The sequence below is a fragment of the Lutjanus erythropterus genome, chromosome 6 (assembly GCF_056507025.1).
Source record: "Lutjanus erythropterus isolate fLutEry1 chromosome 6, fLutEry1.hap2, whole genome shotgun sequence".
NCBI classification, from domain to species: Eukaryota; Metazoa; Chordata; class Actinopteri; order Lutjaniformes; family Lutjanidae; genus Lutjanus; species Lutjanus erythropterus.
In genome coordinates this window covers 25,623,184-25,643,118 of record NC_139322.1, presented here as the reverse complement: position 1 = coordinate 25,643,118, position 19,935 = coordinate 25,623,184, and the positions used below count along the sequence as shown (strand labels likewise).

The window sequence follows — 19,935 nt, the reverse complement described above, 5'->3', positions numbered from 1 at the left end:
GGCCGCCGGGCCAGACGTTTGGCTGCCCCTGACAGTGCACTCCAGGAGGGGCTGGTCTGGTGAAGGGCCCACTCCGAGTCCTCCATTCCCCAGGACAAAAGCCAGGGCCCAGTTGATAGATGTGAATTCAGTGGCTTTTGTGCCCAAAGCCCAGAGACATGCCGAGTGAGAAATCTGACCTTTGCCGAGAGTCAGATTGTGTTTTTGAACCCCTCTTGCTGTCTCTGGCAGTTCAGGGCAAAGAGTGAGCAAGCGAATGAGAGGCAAAGGAGTGGGTGCGAGGAGTCTGCGTGGGGTGGAGGTCTGTCCTAACTGGTGGAGTGTAGTACAGGTGGTGGAGTGTGGGTGGGGGTTTACACAGGAGGCGCGGCACGAATCTACTGCGTCTAACTTTAAACACAACAAATTAAAATAGTTTGTGTTTTTCAGCAGACAATGGATCAACTTTATTCTTGATATTCACTGTCATGTTGTTGTCAAATTGGCAGGAAATTGAACGTGTAAAAGCTTAATTCTGAAGCAGGCGCTTTTAAAGTGGGATTCAACAAGAGTTCACCCCAGTGTTATTCGAGGTTGTCTGTGATGTGGGATATTATTCCCTCTCACGTCTGTTTATATTGCATTATATATTTATTTTTAAGCAGAGAAGGAGCTGAATATTAAACTTACACACAAACACAGCCAGAACAATGACGACGGCTATAGACCACTTCTTGATGATGATCATTTGCATTACTCATGACAATGATTCTTCAGAATCTCATTTGATTTTCATAATTGCTGTATATACAGCTACATACACTATGAATATCATGGCAAGATCTCATTATAGGTACACACTTGAAAGAAATTAACATAGAGTTTTCTATGAGGTATATGGTATATTTGTATATCAACATGCTGCAATGTCTTTCTTATATTTGTGCTCTGTTCATAATATTACATGAATTATGATATATCATGTTGCTTGGCGGCAGTGTGCTGAGAGCAGAGATTTTGTAGATAGAATAGGCCTATGTTTTTGAGTCATACATTTTTCTTGACACTGCTTTCATCCCCCGGCCGTAATCATCATATCTCCCCCATTGCTCTCCCGGATGCAGACATCCATAATGCAATCTTCCTAATTTTGATCCCTCGCAATCTGGTTTTTAAAAGGGAGGGGAAAAAAGGGACATATTTCTGAAGGCTTGCTCCGTAATCATTTTAGACAGATAGCCTTTCCCATCGCAGATGAGCAAATATTTGTAAACCAGCTATCTAATGGAAAATTAGAGTGAAATTAGAGTGAAATTCATGACAGTGAAATCCGATTATCTGTAATTCTATTATGCCATCTTAGCCCACACAGCATATTTTTGTAGAGTTTTTTCCATAAATACCTATGCCAGGGGTCCTGCTAATCAAATAAAATTGAAATTCATCTTCCCATTAAATTCAATTAGCCGCAATTTCTAAAGCCTAACAAAGATTTTAATTACTAAATTATAAAATTCTCCCTAGCCAAATTGGGGAGAGAAAAAGTGCATACCCTGCTCCTGAAAAACAAACCCATGAAAGGAAATTGTTGATCAAAAAAGATATCCAGGGGAAAATAACATTAGGGAGAGCACTGGGGCCTTTATTCAGCGAGTCTGGGTGGGGAGTGACGTGTGCCAAGCGCTAGGCTCCTGGGCCGGAGGAAATGAACTTAGCTGAGGTTCTCTCTGTCTCTAAATGTCTGCTCTCAGAGTTATTATGCTGTAATTGACTAATTGACACCTTAATTTCATTTATGGGGCTCCTGTGTTCATAAAGCAACCTCTGGGTGGGGCAGTGGTCTTGAGCGGAAGCAAGGAAGTCCAGGACAACAGGTAGGGCCTTAGGCCTTCAGTTCTGTCCTCGGCAGATGACGATTATGCATTTGATAATGAAATGGTCAGGAAGAACATACTGACTTAGCAGAGGCTTAAGGAGCATCTTACTCATATGTTTAAATCCCTCTGATGAATGCTGATGGGTAATAATCATGCATGTCCAGTCTTACAATCTGGCACTGCAGACACAAATGACCTCCTTCAGGGTCAAAGGAGTTTATTTATGGCAAGTACGGTTCTTACACTATCAAACGGAGGATTCAAGCAATGCTTTTTCGTTTATTTAAAGCTACTACAAGGAATTTTAACTGATTATGAAACCTTCTCAATTTCACACTGATGTCTCTATATAACCTACATATGCAAACAAGACCATGTGTGAGAAGATTGGCCTTTTCCATAAATACGTTTGTTTGATACCTGCCACTGGGTCAGATTTTCCATGAAATCAGATGAAACGAGTCTGCGTTTATACTTTCCAAGAAAAAGTCACAGTGAGTACTTTTTTTAGCCAGTTAAAGGGATAGAAGAAGGTGATTTTTATTTACAGCATTTTTTTCATGTTAGATTTAGTGGTTATGGCTGTGAAAACACTACCGCTTTTGTCCGCAGGTGCATTCAAAATTAATAAAATATGAAAATTCACAGGTAACCATGGATGAATATTATATTATTGTATCCCGGCTCTGTTTCATTCAAGATGTGAGTGTAACTATTGCTGGTAATGTTTAGTGGCGAGCACACTGCTAATAGGACAGCTCTGGGGTCTCAGGTCAGCCACCAGGTCCATTTCCCAGCCACCCCCTGCTCCTCACCAGTGGGCCACTAAAATAACAGCTCAGCACCCTCCGCAGACTACAAAGCTCCATCTGAAAAGGCACCTGCTGCTGTTATTCACTTTAGCCCCTTTGGCAGCTCACTCTGTCTGTTTAAAGGACACGTTGAAGAGAAAGACTGACTGGGAAATGATGAATTATTTAAGTATGATGTCTAATTGTTTCAAGGCAGACATCTTGTTTCTAGAAGGTAAAGGCTTGGGGGTGGGTGTGGGCGTACATGTGGGGGGAGGAATCTTTGTGAAGAGGTCTGTCTACTGTGTAATGCAGGCAGTCTCGTACTTGAAGTGGCTGGGTAAATATGACCAAACTGAAACTTTAATCTGCTTTTTCCACACCCAAGCTGGCTGGGTATTAAAGATAATCTTTTTTGTGTGTCATATGGTGGGAGATATAGATGGAGCTAATTTTTTAGAGACAAATCTGATATTTGTCAACTGGTTGAAAAAAAACAGGGGATTTTCTCCTAATCCTCCCTTGGATGTGAAGGCGCGTTAACAGCAAAATGCAGATGGTGTTCTGTGCACGGAGAGTACCCAGCACTCAGCGCAGTGCATACGGAAAGGAGCAGCTAGCCTCGCCAGGGCTCAACACAACCTGCAGATAGCGAACTCCCCCCCCACATTCAATTAACAAGTCACTTGTGAAAGCAGAGGCATATTAGTTTATTCTAAAGCGCAAACTTTGCAAAATACATTTCTTGGTTGTTTCTCTTTACTTTTTGTTTCCTTGCTGACATAACATCCTTACTTCGAGGCTGTGTTCATCAAATATTCAGTTGCAACTCAATTCCAATAAGGAAAAGAAAACAAATTATAAATAAAATGGAGGCATAAATCTTTCAGGATCCTAATTCTAACTTTCCCTTGGAGTGTTTCTGTCTTTATTTTGTCACATTAAGCAGTTTTGCTTTCCGTTCCCACTGCTAGGCGTGGCTGATTTTACACTGGTGGAAAGAGTCCTTTATTCTTCTGCTCTCTTGTTTTGGAACACTGCATTTTGTGGTGTCACTTCTTTTATGCACAATTATCACTTGTGTAACTTCTGGTTTTGTTTTTATGAGGGACAGAACAATAAAACGTATGTGATGTTCTTTTTTTGGTTGCAGTGGGACTGTTGTAAGCTTGCACTTCACCCTGTCAAGTAGAGCTGTAATATGACTACAACCAATCACCACAGTGATGCAAAGCTGCCCTGGCTGCTTTATCTTATCCAGCGTTTTGAGAAGATATTTCCTCTGGTCATTTTAGCACCAGAATGCAACATGGCAGAGCACTTTGGATGCATTCCTAAACTGCTTTGTAGCTCTGCATTACATTTGACATTGTATTGATAGCCATTTTGTGGCCTTTCACAGACATCAGGTCAAATATATTTAGCACCCTGTCTCAACTTCAGAAAGAATAAACAACTCAGAAACATGCATGAGAGGAATATATGGTGTATATACTGAAATACAGTAGACTGTATTAGTGTGTAGATTGGCTTACGGGTGTGTACTTCTAAACCAATTATTGAATATATAGGTACTAAGGTTGACAGTATGGGCCAGAGCAGATTAATGTCAGGACAGGGAAGACGCTGACAGCATAAAACCTAGAATAGGTGCAGAGGGACAAATCATAAGACCTGCATACTCCAGATATATTCAACTTATTTGCCTTCATACTCTCACTCTCACAGCATGTTACTTTAATTTTAAAGCCACTGGAGACTCAAATCCACAATGCCTTCTAAACATATGTACATATGAGGAGGCTTCTAAAAGTAATAACAAGTTAGCTTTAATCCAAATTTGCAATTAATTCCACAAACCAATCATAATAAAATTACTCATGTTGTCCCACTCAAATGGGTGCAACAAAACTTATACTACTCCAGACTCCTTTGAAAATCAAGTGAGAATAAGAATGAAATCATTGTTTAAAAGTAGACGAGTTACAAGGAGTTTTTAACTGCTTATGACGCAGCCTGTGTGTCATACTGATGCCTCTATATAACCTAAATAAGCAAATCAGACCATCCACAAGAAGATTGGCTGTTTCTATATAGTTATTCTTAATGCCTGACACCAGGTCAGATTCTTCTTGAAATCAGGTAAAACAAACCTGGAAATAAAATCTCCTAGAGCAAAGTTACTGTGAGTTGTACAATAGCCAGTTTAAATAATTTCATTTTTGATGTTATATTTTGTGGCTGGGATAGGCTCCAGCCCCCCGCAACCCTTGGGGAATAAGCGGTGACAGAAAATGAATGAATGAATGTTATATTTTGTGGTTATGGCAGGGGAAACACTACCGCTTTTGTTGACCGGGGCCTCTAAGACGAACAAAATATTAAAGTTTCTTTTAGTCGCTTTCACAACAGAATAACAAAAATCTTTCACTCACAGATCCAAATTAACTCTCTATTAAAGACTAGTACATTACAAATAATTGTGGGAATTTAAACAAACTGCAGTGTGTCGTTTTCTACATGTAAGCAGTAGTAGCAGTGATAGGTGGTTTAAAAAATCCTCCTTTCAAGCAGTAAGAAATACACAACAGGAAAGGAAGCTATATTAGTCTGCAGCACATGTATTTGTTCTGCACAAGATAGAGCTGACTTCTATTGATCAGCCCCGCTATAGAAAAAAAGTTGACATTATATGCACTATGAAATTCAGCATTTTTTTTAACCTTCAGCAATGCTTGTCATTCGCTTGTAAAATAAATATATAAATATACACTAGGAGGAAGAGAAGGGGAGAAAAAAAATCACTAAAGCTCTTTTGCTGTAATTGGCTGAATAGCAAGGGCAGCAGAAAATTTACAGGCAGACAACAGTGTGAAGGGGACTCGGTCACAGTGCAAAACTAAGCCCTCAGCACCAGCAAGGGAGTAAGCAAGCCACAGCAGCGAGCAAGCGTCTAGGTGCCTGTCTGGCATATCTTAACCAGCATGAGGCACTTGTCTCTCCGTAGCTCTGGCGGTAAGCTGCAGATCACAGTCCATTTTCTGGACAAGTTAAGTAAATAACCCAAGCAAGCATGCATAAGACAGTGACAGGGAAAGAGAAATCCCCCAAAGTCACAGTGGTGACACTCTACTAAATCCAATCAAACTGAGGAGGGAGAAGGAGAGAGACAGAGAGAGGGAAGGAGGGAGGAAGATATCCTCTTTGCTGCCTGTGTGTGTCCAACAGCATTGATGCAATAACACCTCATTCAGTGTTTAGCCCTTCTCAAAGGACAGGCAGGGATAACACTTTAAACCCTGTGGCTTTATCTCCTGCAGATTTTCCATAAAATGCCAAGCCAGGGAACCGGGGCCATGTGACTACCATGTAGGTCAGGGCAGATGGGGGGTAGAAAGTGTGGGAGGTGAAGGGAGGGAGACAGAGTGGGGGAGGATGGGAGTTTTCTAATGGAACTGTTGAAAATAGCAAGCAGTAACCAGATTAGATCAATTAAGATTCTGTCTGTATCTGTTGCTGACTGGAGCAAGACAGACGATTCAAACGTAAACACACACAGCTACCGAAACAAAACAGAAGGAGAAAAGTGTTGTGTCTTCAGTGTCCACTTTTGGTTAAATGTGAAGTTTTTGTGCCTGAGCAAAGTTAAGGTATGTCAATGTCCAGTCAATTCTATTGCAATATCTGAAAACTAAATCTTACACACACAGCATTTTGTGCTGCCTGTATTTTTTTCATTATTGATTAATCTGCCGATAATTTTCACTGATTAATTGTTTAGTTTATAAAATGTCAAAAAAAAAAAAAGTGAAAAATTGTGGGAAATTGCCCACAATTTCCCTGAGCCTCAAGTGACATAGTTTCTTTTTTAGACAAACAGTCCAAAAACAAAAGACTCAACTAAAATCCTTGAATCTTGAAGACATTTTTGCTTGATTAAAATAGTTAGCCATTTTTTTTCTTATAATCAACAGCTCTAATTGCCTATACTGTTTGGTTTTTATTTTTGCTTTTTCACTCAGATCCTTGCATCATATTAATGATCATTTACTATTTGAGAAGACATGTAACAGAAGAGCAACATGGTGAATGCATTTATATGCAGGCCTGGTCAGCTAATGTCAAGACATGGGATATGTATATGTACATTTAAGTGTCGTTAAGCAAATACAACCTAAAAAAAAAAAAAAACTAGGCTGCATGCTGCCTGCATCAAAGACATAGCTGAGACCCTGAGTAAGATATCTCTACCATCAGTTCTGATATGACTACATGCCTCGTGTATCTCCCAGCTGCACAGCTAACACCATGTTTGACAGCATGGTAAAGGAGATGTAAGCCTAACTGTTAAATTCTTCCAGTGGGCACAAATTTTCTTCTGGAGCAGCTGAGCAGCTTGTTTTGTGGTCAGCCCTGTTTTTGAGTTTAAAATATCTTAAAAGGTAAAGTAAAGTAAAGTAAAGTAAAGTAAAAAAAAAAAAAAGGCCAAGTTTCTCCCCTTAATAAAAATAAAACATTAATTTCTGAGTGTTTCAGAGTGGTTATGGTCTAAAGCACAGTGGTTACATTCCGAAGCACAAATAAACACACCACATTTTGATCCTAAATCATATCCAGTCTGCTCTGTCTGTGTGTATGTGCATCTTTGTCTGCAGCTCTCACAGACAGAGAGCAGAGAGAGACAGCGATGTAGCCGTTGGTCGCAACCTCACAATCTGTCTGCTGTTATTGGCTGGGGGCTACACGACACTGCCCAAAGGCTGCCAACCAAAAACATTCTGAACCCAGCGAAGGACAAGAAAATAAAAAAATATAGGAAGAGGGCAGTGTCTCTGCAGATACACACCCCACCACCCACTAACTAATGGGTCATATATGATAATTGTCAAGGATTATTTAAGTCTACATACTGTTTTTTCCTTTTTTCTTTTGAAATCCTGGATAGTATGCCTCTAACTCAAAATATATAAAAACTTTTCTTCTCCTTACCATAGTCAACAGTTAGGCAGCTTTATGTGCATGCACTTAGATCTAAAGTCTTATAATTCATTATCTATGGGTAAAGTTCAGTTCAGTTCAGTATATTTCTGTGCAACCAGGCAGTGATAATGGAAATTAATAGTAATCACTGAACATAACTAGATCTGTTACATAACTTCTGCATACCACTCAACCAGTATATAACCACAAACACTTAAAACTCATTTACAATATGATATGCAATATTTTTTGTGCACATGTGTGACTATGAATGTGTGATAACTATGGCCTTGGAGAATACAAAACCCACCTTTGAGCAGGTAAATTCTGACCTTATAGCTACAGTCCACAAATTCAATGCACTCCACATCTAGCCTCCAGATCTTGGTTTCTATGAAAGCATTTTCTGGTGAACTGGTTGATCGTTATCCATGACATTTTCAGAGTACTGAGATATGTCAATAATCTGAAGCTCAATGGGCTTGTATAATTGAACTAAGGGCCCTTAGTTTCCATATGCTGAGGGCACAGCTTCCCAGTGGAATACCAGTGACGCTTGATGGAATACAAAAGATGGGCAGGATTAGGCTTTGTGCTGTTGACTGACCTTGACCTATATTTTGACCCACATCCTCACTCAATCACATGATTCTTTGTTGATCAATAAAACTCAGGTAGATGTGCCAAAAGATGTACCCAAATAGTGACTGTGCCCCTTCTGAATATCTACAGTTTTCTGTTTATCCTGAGCACCACTGGCTATCTTTGTATAACCTGGCCTCAATCAAACTCAAAGGCACTATCCCTGTGAAAATAGTATTGATCAAAACTAGCATCTATCCATGCATAAGAGCTTGTTTCAATTGATTTTTCCTCTTTGAGCTGAAAAATATAATAGAGTTGATATGAATTACAGGGTGTTTTGCTTCAATTCATCAACACAACCCAGATAATACTCGCTGTTGCCAGGGAAACACGATAACAGTTTTTGCCTGTTTTTCCAACAATCAATTACTTTAATGCACTTATGCTAGTGTTTACAGAGAAACACACAACAGTCTGTAGAAGTCACCAATACTGTAACTAGGTGGTTTATAGCAGAAACATACAGCATATGCTGCTCTAAGTGGGCTGTGGATAATCAAACACATTTAATTCATTTGCAAATAAACTACAGTATATCTTAGCTTTCCACTGCAGGAATGACAAAGCTAGCATGTTATGCGGCTGCATAACATACAGTATGCTGGCGTCTAAATACATATTATCCCTATGATGTTCCATTTTGTTCCATAACACTGTATGCATGTGTGGTGGCCTTTTCTGATTAACATGATAAATCAATAAACATAATACAGCAATACGGTACATAAAATATATCTATAAATTGTTCAGCAAAACTTTTATGCTTCCGAACTATCCCAGTTGTCATGTTACGCTCAAAGATTTGCTGTCTCTTAATTTCCAAGCTCAAGGCTGATCAGTGTTATTCTAGTGACACTTCCCCTAAAGCCTCCTGACATTAAGCCTTTATAAGACAGTTATGGGTGTTACATTGGTCTTGCAACATAAACTACTTTTTATGCGTTTACCATCATGTTTAAATAAAACAGCTACAGCAACAGATTAAACTCAATAGGCCAACAGGCTACCTCCTGCCTTGTTAACAGGCTATTATTGTACTGTTATCCTTGGAGTGTCTTCTGTAGGCTTTAGGCTTGGGGCCTTAATATTATTGATGTAGCAGAGGTGCAGTGTTATAAAAGAATGGACTAGTAATGCTTGTTCCACTGTCCATGCCCAAATCTCCATTCATATTATTCTGGGCCAATAAGACAGACAATAATAAACAGATATGAGAGGCTGCATAAAGACTCTTAAAACCTTGGAAAACTTGGCTTGAAATAGCAAATATGCATATATGATATCAAACTTAAGTTTCTCATTAAGCATCCATCAGAGATCTGAATGGAAATAAACATTCATAACTACTAGAAAACCTGGTTCAAAAACAGCTCATTTTGCTGTTCAGACTGTGTGGGTTTGTCTGGTCACGTTTGACTGACAGCTGCCTCTGGAGTTCCAACACAAAAGCTAAGTAATATACTTCTGTGGACCGTTGTAAACACAGGCGGCAGCAAAATGTATTTTAGTCTCCTAAACAAAGGACCACCTAAAAAAAATCAATATTGATTAAAGTGGACACTATATTTGGAACACGTTTGTTGGTTTACTTTGTCGTCAGGCAGCTTTCTCCAATGGGAACCTGACGCCGCTGTCTCTGCTCTCTTTAAAACCACCAGACTTCCCGGACAGAAACACTCATTTTACCTTGCAGGACATGGGAGTTTCTGTTTGTTAGTTAGTTCATGTTATTGTTTGACTTTGGTGTGACAGCATGTTTGTACAGATCCGAACTAAGATTACTTGTTGTGGATCAAGGCAGCGGTAGACCAGCGACTCCAGTGCCTTGTGAGAAAAAATGTATGTTTTGTGGTTGTGAAGAGAGCACAGACTGTGGCTTCAGTTCTCTATCGGTACAAGCTGTCTAACAGAAAGTAAAGCAGAGAAAAAATACTAAATATTGCATACTCTTAAAACAATATTAATTGCAGCCAGGTTAAATCACTGTTCATGTTAGAGGAGTGATATAATGGCTTCAGCTCCCCGTTGTTGAGTTGATTCAGACTCAGAGAGCAACAGCAGGAGTGGAAGAAGAAAAGTTTCGTTGCACCCACAACGCAACTGACACTGATTTTTTTATGATTGGTTTGTGGAATTAATTGCATAATTTTTGTAATAAATCTCCGAGCACAAACATGCCTAAATTAAATTAATTAATTAAAGTGTACAAAACTAAATCTGATTTTCAATACTTTTCATATGCTGACTATTATGTACATAAGACTCTAAATTACGGTTAAAATTATAGTTAAATGACTGTAGTATAGTGGATTTGGGTTTACAGGGACTTAAGAAACAGGAAAAATCAACTTACACATCCCCCCACACCAAAACAGGCGATTGTAAAGCGGGTAAAGAGATCTAAGTACGTGCCATGTTAATCGGGGGCTTACCTTCCCACTTAAGTTTGTCTATCCTGACCCGTCAACTTAAAACTACCTGCAGTTAAAAAATAAACTTAACTTTAAAGTTATACTCCATTTGAATTAATATTTTAATTTCTCATTCTCACAAACCTTCTAAATATGCTGTCATTGTGATATGAAACTCAAATGAGCGTTTGCAGTTCATGTCATAGATAGATAGATAGATAGATAGATAGATAGATAGATAGATAGATAGATAGATAGATAGATACACATAGATAGATAGATAGACAGAAGGGTGTGATTACTTCATTTTTGTTATTTTGTGAACAAAATACACAAAATCTGCAGCACTGTTATTAAGTTGGATAATCAAGAACACAGTATATTATTCTAATAAAATTTAAAAATCACTTTATATCATGGCTGCGAAGATTACTTCATTTTCACTGGTTGGTATTTGTTATTCTTAGACACGCCAACAGTGTGACTGCAGGTGTGGCAATGTCAGTTTGTTTGTTGCTCCACCACTTTGGACCACAAATGGCTCCATCAGAATTTATATTCTTTAGTGAAATGTCTCCACACCTATTGGACAGCTTACAATTAAATTTGGTACAGACATTCATTCATTCATTCATAAGATAAATCCTAATTCCCTTCAGTGACTGTCAATTTTCATCTAGTGTCACCAACAGATCAAAGTTTTCACTTATCCAGTGAAATATTTCATCACACACCAGGATTTTCACTGACATTTGTGGTCCCCAGAGGACGAATCCTAATGAGATAAAATTTGATCTCCTGACTAGCACCACCATCAGGCTGACTTGTGGTTTTGAGTCAAATGTCTCAAAAACTATTAAATGGATTGCCATTAAGTACAAATTTTACATTTTTCAAAAACTTACGTTTACAACCAAATGCCTGCAAAACCATTAACATTCTCTGCAAACTCAGTTGCAGTTTGTGTTTGATGCTAATTAGCAAAAGTGAGCATGCCAACAAACTAAAGTAGGTCCTCCCATTTTAGGAAAAGTTAAGTAGCATTTATGCAAAGGTTGCCAGTATTTGAGATTATTACTTTCTAAATAGAAACTGCCTGGCAACAGTGTTGCTCGCAGCTTGGCTAGTCACTTCAAATGTCAGTGTTCATTGGTGAAAGCAAAGACAACACTCCTCTAATGTGGCAATTTGATTTTGTTTGATTACATGAATACAGAAATGGATCTTACTTTGCTTGAACAATGGGCAGATGGCATGGTCCACTTTTCCAAGACCAGGAATCTGCAAGGTTCCTCCTTGAATCTAAGGGTTGACACTCAGCTCAAGTCTCCTTTCCAGCACACTGGCATTTACTATTTCAGGCAGGCTAAGCAGTGTGATACCCAATTATTAGAACACATCCTTTAATTCCATTGTTTTAGTGCGGCTGAGAGTTTTTCCTACCCCTGTGGCCACTGGCAGAGAGAAAGGCGAGGCTTCCCCCAGAACTTTCAGCTCTGCATCCTCCACAGAGGGTGTTTGTCTCAATCAAAGGGTTCTTTTCAATTTTTGACAATCTGCGTAAGCAAGATCAGCTTTTTTTTTCTGAGAACAGTCTGGGTAGGGCCTTGCCTCACTTTCCTGTCTTCTGCATGATACCCCAAGACTCCTTAAAGGACTATATTTTTTTCCCTTCCATAGTCACAGATGCTACAGCTCTCTTGGCTCGCAATACCATCCTACTGAATCATAGAGAACTCCAAAACATGCAGTCACGCAGTACCCTCCCTCATTGTCCAACGAAAACTCACAACACACCAGCACTCAACCAGGAATTTGTTACTATTCCACCACCTCACAACAAAAAAACAAAACATATTCCAGACTCTGGGACTTTGGTTGCAGAGCACTGTGCAAAAAGGTGAACCAAACTAAAATTAGGTAGTACTGCTATTCTAGCCACATGGCAGTAACTCAATACTGTAGGTAAACGCTGGTGGTTTTGCTATGTGTTGTTACTGTGTATGCTGGACAACTTTGTGCCATAGCATACTAAAATTTGACCTAAGTATGTAAATCATAGCTGCTATCATTATTATGATATATTTATTAGTGGCAACAAGATGCTCTTATTATTGCACACCTAAATTATGCAACTTTTCTGAGATATTGAATTTAATGCGTATTTATTTAAATATTGCATTTTTTCCAAGAATTAAGGCTGGTAGATATCCAGGTGCTCATTACAGGTCCATTATGAATATTTTTTTCATATCAAAATATGAAAAAAACAAAAGAACATACAAGACTGATCGTGTACATTATGTGTTTGTATACCAGTCTCTTACAGGTAAGTCACTTTCCCAGCAAAGATACACTAAAGGCTGCTCTCCTGACTTCTTTAACAGATGACAAAACCACATACTTCACTTATTAACAAAGTTTCTTAAAGCTCAACAGTCCTACCCTATCCAGGTCTTTGGACTGAAAATAATATGATGCTCCATCTTTCAAAGATGTACTTTTCCTAAAGCATTGTTGATTGCCCTGTGTCCATTACTTGGAAGGATTATGATAATATTCCACATTGTGCTCGGCGTGATGCACAGGAAATTCAATACTCAAAAGGTTAATGCAATCAATTAGGATGACAAAGGAGTAAAGTAAAACCCTCCTGCTCGTGGAAAAAAGAGACAGGAGAAGAGAGGGGGAGAAAAGGTATTGAAAGCTTGAATGGATCCACAGAGAGAAAAGAGGCACTTGAAACGACAGAAAAATGGCATTTATTCAACGTGTATCGTCCAAGGCCAACCAAATGAAACACACACAAAGTGTACACACAAAGAAGGAAAAAATAGCTCTTAGATAGTGAATTGCATCATTCAGCACTCAACCAGTTGTAATTGAACAATACAGGAGCAATATTTTTGTTTGAAGGTAATCAGATACCTCAGCCAAGGAAAAAATGCCCACTACCAGGAGCTTGAACATCGATTCATAATTCTCATAATGTTCTATGGACTTTTCCTCTGTTCCGAGTCAAGTTTTGTCTCAGCACTCCATTCCCATGTGCATTGTTGCATGGGCTGAATATTAACAGCACGACAATTGTGTATGGGAGCGATATCTTTTGTTATTTAGATAGATGTTACAATGCTATACAACACAAAGGAGTCTCATCATTGCAGATAAATGGATAAACTTGGATGGCGGTATTGAGCTCTACAACCATTGTAATAATCCATATTACCTTTTCAGGCTCAGTCTGTCAAAATGGTGATGTATTAATCACATTTCAGCAATCCTCCGTGGCTAATGATAATGTTATGAGAGTCTGGGTGGCAATATTTCGCTAACGTCTGCAACGCCTATTTTCTGCCGATAAGTTGTGCAAGGAGAAAAGCTTAAAACCTTGTAATCCACTTAGGTAAGGCAGTAGACTTACCTACTTCTGCAAACACACAACCTCATGAATGTACTGCACCTTCACATTCTTAAAGACTGCCAAGCTTGAAAAACTACAGCAGGTTCTTCATCCTTCTTTGTTTGTACCAAATGAGGACATGTTTCACATTTCAAAACCATTGCATAAGTCAAAGAATTGTGCATGCACAGGTCCTAACAGATACTCTGTATCTGTCCTTAAGTCTCATTCAAACTTCCAAGCCTCACAAAACAGGACACCAGTACAGTCTCCAGCTTATAATACAATAATTTATAACACATCTTCAGCAAGTAAGCTATTTGACATATTGTTCCTGAGTGGAGTGTTATAAATGAGAAAAAAAGAAACAAAGAAAGGATTAGACTTAAACATTGATTTTCTGCCAAGTACTTTGAACTACAGTCTTTTCATTCTACGTTTCCCAACTTCCATTCAACTCTACTATGAACAAATAAAGAGGTATGAGGACACCCAGCACAAAAGCGAGGGTTAGGCGGTAACCAGGGCTTTATGTTTTGACCATAAGAATTCCACTTTTTTCAGGAGCACAACTGCTGTAATTTGACCTACATCACATTTTTCTGTTTGGGCATTTTCGGGTCCAGCAGCCACGTCACAGAAACAATGGACCAAAATGGGCTTTGAAGTCAGCCCTGAATGAAAACAGAGGGGCTGACACATGAAATGCCCTCACAGCTGGGCTGCCCCCAGTCAAAAGAAAAACAAATACTTTGAATGAGAGGGGGACACGCCGCTCCTGTCTGAGCTTCCTAAGGCCCTGAGCCACCACCGGGAGGTGGGCTTTCACGATATGCCCGTAATGATGGATGGATTGGGAGGAAAGTCTATTCACATGGAGATGTTACATCATAAATATTTACACAGGGCTGCCGTTTCCATGTAGCCTTTGCTTGTTTTGACACACTGAAGAAATTTAAAAGGACAAAAAGTGTAGGAGAGAGAAAAGTGTGGAAAATGAGACGGTGGCTCCTTTTTTTTTTTTTTTTTTATTATACTATACTGAGTGATACAATAATACTAAATTGAGTTTCATGAGTTGTTGCTCTTTTTTCTCAGTGAGACAAATTAGCTTTCCTACGGCAAACTGTGGGCTTTATTTACCTTTATCCATGACTGAATGAACTCCTGTTTATTAGAGAATCATTGCCCTCCTACACACAAACCCTGAAAAGCCAACAAGACACTAAACAAAGTAAATCATTATCCAAACCAATTTCCTTGTCTCTGTAGAAAAGAACCTTAACAGAGCTAAACTACAAAACGCGTATAAGACACAAATTTTTAGCAAAGCGTGACTTCACTTAAAAATCTGCCCAATAAAAGAGGAGTAAAAGGGAGACACCACTGTTGTTGGTAAGCAGCCCTACAAATTTCTGCTCAGTGAGCTCAATTAAAAGCCTTGAAGCCCCCTGAGATTGTCCCTGGAACCAATGAAAACAAATTTGGCAGTTTAATTTTCTTCCCACTGTCTAAGAGAGGGACTCCGCTCGGGGAGTGTTCTCTAGCCCAAGTCTGTGGGAGCCAAAAGGAGAAGGGGGGTGTCATACCAGCCGCGTGTTAGAGCCAGTTGGCCTCTATGATTAGTTGCATTAACATATATCAAAAGCCAATTAAACTAACTGTACTCAGTTATGTTGTTGTTATGTGGTTAGACTTAAGTTATTCTGTGTAGTCTGCAGTACAGCAGACTCATACTTAACTTTGCTTCACAGGACTTCCAAAGCAACCTGTTAAAAGATGTCTTTGTGTGTGCATCCATCCATGCATCCCGCTGTGAGGAGAGCTTATGGGGGATCTGCAGCTGTTGTTAGTTATTGTATCTATGTGGAAATCTGTGGATAGTGTCATCATCATGTTGTGGGGAGGTACACTGGGCATGTATCAGGGGCTCTGATTGATGCAAGGAGTGTGTCTTCTCTCTGGTGTGTGAGTGACACCACCAGAAACAAAGGAGTGTGGTGTAGCCCTCCGCCTCAATTCACGACCATGCCACCCCCCAGTGATAGTGAGGGTCTCTGGTTTGACATGAGACAGCCCACGGTGTCACTTCTGAATGTTTAGATCCCTCTTGACTAGGAGGCCAGGGGCAAGGGCTGTTGTATGCATCCTCATGACAGACTCCCACATCAGCATTGTGCTCATACCAGCTAACATCATTAGCACAGAAGGTTTCATCTCAGGGAGAGAGAAAAAAAAAGCAACCCAGTTTCTTCAAGTCACAAGTCATTAGCGTCCTCTCGAGAGTCAAATTGTACAGAGGCAGATTTTTTATCAGCAACAAAAGGTTTTATACTCTTGTTAATTTGGTGGATGTCATCTGTACTTAGATGTCTGTGTCTAATGTCTGTTACAGTAATAAATGCCATATAGTGGAAAAATTATATTATTTTGTCAAGATGACAATGTGGGATGTTGCCACAACAACATCTAGACATAAAGCAGGCATAAAAGAAGATCAAATTATAATTAAAGGAACAGCGTAACAAGACAGATAACAGGGTACTGCACACATGCTGGCACATTTATGAGAAACTATGGTGTTGAAATACATTTATTCATTACTGCCATTGTATATAATTGTAAATTCTAGATGATCATTTTGGTCATTCTGAGCTCATTAATGTATATTTGTATTTTGAGTACTCAGCCAAATCACTGCCCAAAAGTTCAAAAGCTGTTCATGTCTAAAAACTAAAACTAAAATGGCATTTCAGTGTTAATTTTAACAGCAAATTTTGATTTAGAAATATTTTTAGTTTCAGTCAACTAAATATTGTAAGACCTGTATTGCCTGAAGCATTACTTTCACTATGGGCAATGTTATATTCCCTAAATTTGTAGGGAGAGAAAGTGTGCCTTTTTTACAGGCCTTTCTGTCTGACACTACAGAGCCACCGAGATTAGAAATTACATGTAGCTATTGCTAGTAGCCCTGTGCTATTGAGCTAGTAAACATTTTAAAAAGCATTAAAAAGAAACCTTGACATAACTGTAGCTACAATGTTGCTGACAGGATTGTATTGAGCTCAAGTTGAAAGCACGAGTTGAGCCTATTCAACGCAAAAGTCATGTGAGGACCAAACCTTTGGAGGAGAGAGCAGCAGGCAGAGCTTGAGTTTCTGAAGGAATAAACATCCCGAGTTATATCAGATTCTGCTCGGCTATGCCTAACATTTTCATCTCATTTGCATATGATTTCATCATAGTTTGCCTCATCATAAATTACTTTTTATATAGTTATCGTCTCATTTTTGTCGGTAAAAACGGGTAACACTTCATAATAAACATCACTAAAACAGGTAAATCTATAGTTAATTAAAGTTAATTGTTATTTTACTCATAACAAACTTCAAATAATGTTTATTAACTGTAAACTTTTATAAACATCATTTGCAACTTTATAATGGCCATCCAAATAATGTTTATAGACGCGCTGCACAGTGTTTGGTAACCATTTAGTATTATAAACATCTGTTGCAGCTTTACAATAACCATCCAGATAACGTTTATAGACAACATGTCCTCGCTCCAAACTCATCAAATATGGCAGCTTGGTCAGTGGCCCTACACTGCAAACTACGATGTTACAGGTACCATTTTAGTAACAGTTTTTACTTGTGTACAGCTCCGCAGTCAAGTTATTGATGATAAATGTGCGAAATCCATGTAGACCTTCAAAATAAAGGCACAAAAATGACCTGGGTAGACTTAGGTGACAAAATTACTTACTAAATGTAACGCAACGCAACGCAACGCAACGCAACGCAACGCAACGCAACGTTAACAAATCCTTTGACATTCATTAACAAATATTTAATATTGTTTGTTAATAGTGAAATAACTATTCACTAAAACTTAATTAACTATCAATTCCCTGTTTATCAATCATGGTTATTATAAAGTTTTATGAAAAATGTTGACAAAAATTATTAGTCAACAAAGTTAACACTAGCATTTCTTATATGACAAAGTTTTGAGTCATTGCACGCTGGCAGGGCTTCTAATGCACAGTGTTAGGGGTGCATTTCATACTGTATAGATCCCTCATAGCAAGAGAAAGACAGACAGAGAGACACAGAGAGAGAGAGAGAGAGAGAAATAGAGACAGAGACAGAGAGAGACAGAGAGAGAGGGAGAGAGAGAGAGAGAGAGAGAGAGAGAGAGAGAGAGAGAGAGAGAGAGAGAGAGAGGCCCTCTTTGGAAAACAGATACATCAGTGTGCCTGTATAGTGTACGACATTGCTGTGAGTTAATCAGTTGGAAAATAAAACGGTGGGATTCTAATAAGTCATTTGTCAATTTTTACAACCCCCAGACACATTGATCCATGGGGATTAATGAAGATGCCTGATATTGTTGTAGATATGAACAGGGGAGATGGTGGGGACAGTAATCAGTCATGTTGGGGATTTGTCCTACCTCGTTTTCTCTTCCTGGGGAGTCACTCCATACAGGGGCTCACTTCATCTGAGAAGGAGAGCAAAGGAGAAACATTAAAAACCCAGACGCTGATTATTCTCTGTGTATATGAATGCACATACATGTTCTCAAGAAATCCATACATTTACCCAACTCATCTCATCCACAGTGGCTGACATAATGTAACAAGCTTCCAGATGATGCGAAAGGAAATTGTGTGTTTTTGTTAACTCCTGTATAAAAGTGCACAAATACCCAGGCCTCATATCACAGCTGGGGGAAAGGGGTTGGAGGCTGAGGGAGGGGCAACAGGGAAGCTATAGTTTGTAAAGCCCACTGAAGCACGGGGAGCAGTGACAGAGTACAGTTAACTATGTCTGTGCATATTTAAGCAGTTTGCTGCTAATAATTTACTTACAGGCAGCAATGCTAAAATCAGACTTAGGCGGAAATAAGTAATAGCAGCTTCCAGCATCTTAGCTGTGAGTGACTCGACACAGTCTTACAGAATTAAAGATAAAATAAAAAAGCTGCTTGGATTAGCGGTGTCAAGCATACAGCCTGCGGGCCACAACTGGCCCACCAAAGACTCCAATACTGCCCACTGGATGACCTTGCAAAGTGTAAAAAAAACTGTAGAGCAGTCATGATTCCAGACCAGAAATTTATCATTGTACAAAATATTGTCAATCAGTAGCTTCAGTTCATTAGATGTGTATCTTACATCACTGGCGGGACCTTCCTCATTAGCTTCCACTTAAGCTGGTGTGTCTACAAACAAGTGGAAATGTATGGAAAATGAAAAGAATTGATAGATCTTAACACATAAAGACTTGCTAGTTGGTCTCTATGTATGTCTAAATGGTTAAATAGTTGATACTTGTAGTAATTCTTGTAGTCACATAGTGGAACAATTTTAACTTAAAGCAGGGATTTGAACTGTTTGACCATAAATGCATCGTGACTTTTGCTTTCGCTGGTGCTCCACCATGTACAGCTGGTGCCCTTTTTATCACCCCTGCCCCTCATACAGCCTGTGTTCACTGCTGTTCAGTTCCAAAGTCCATAAATGCATGTGTAATTTGCATTACATAAACACATCTGTAGATCCACAAAAAAGTGAGACATTGCTAGAATTACAGTTATTTTTCATCTCAGGCTGTTCAGGCCAGTTGTGTAAATGGATGGTTCATTGACTGTGGCCATTTTCAGAATGTACTTGCACTTCTTTACACTAAAAAGGGGAAACGTGAACATACAGTGTTTTTATTTAGAGGTTATTATGTAATGGTGTTACATGTCCACCTCACTGAATTGGGCTGCATGTGGCCGATGAACTAAAATGAGTTTGACACCCCTGGCTCAGATAAAGGTAAAGGTAGCCAAAG

At 39.1% G+C, this 19,935-nt stretch overlaps 1 protein-coding gene across 2 annotated transcripts in view; it reads right to left on the bottom strand.

The window, feature by feature from the left end:
- The window catches only part of casz1 (castor zinc finger 1), a 211,358-nt gene that overhangs the window by 93,966 nt on the left and 97,457 nt on the right, over positions 1–19,935 (bottom strand). For both annotated transcript variants that reach the window (XM_084721380.1, XM_084721379.1), the window contains one exon: positions 18,548–18,595. The gene's annotated coding sequence lies outside the window, so the exon portion shown is untranslated. The remainder of the gene's footprint in view (positions 1–18,547; positions 18,596–19,935) is intronic.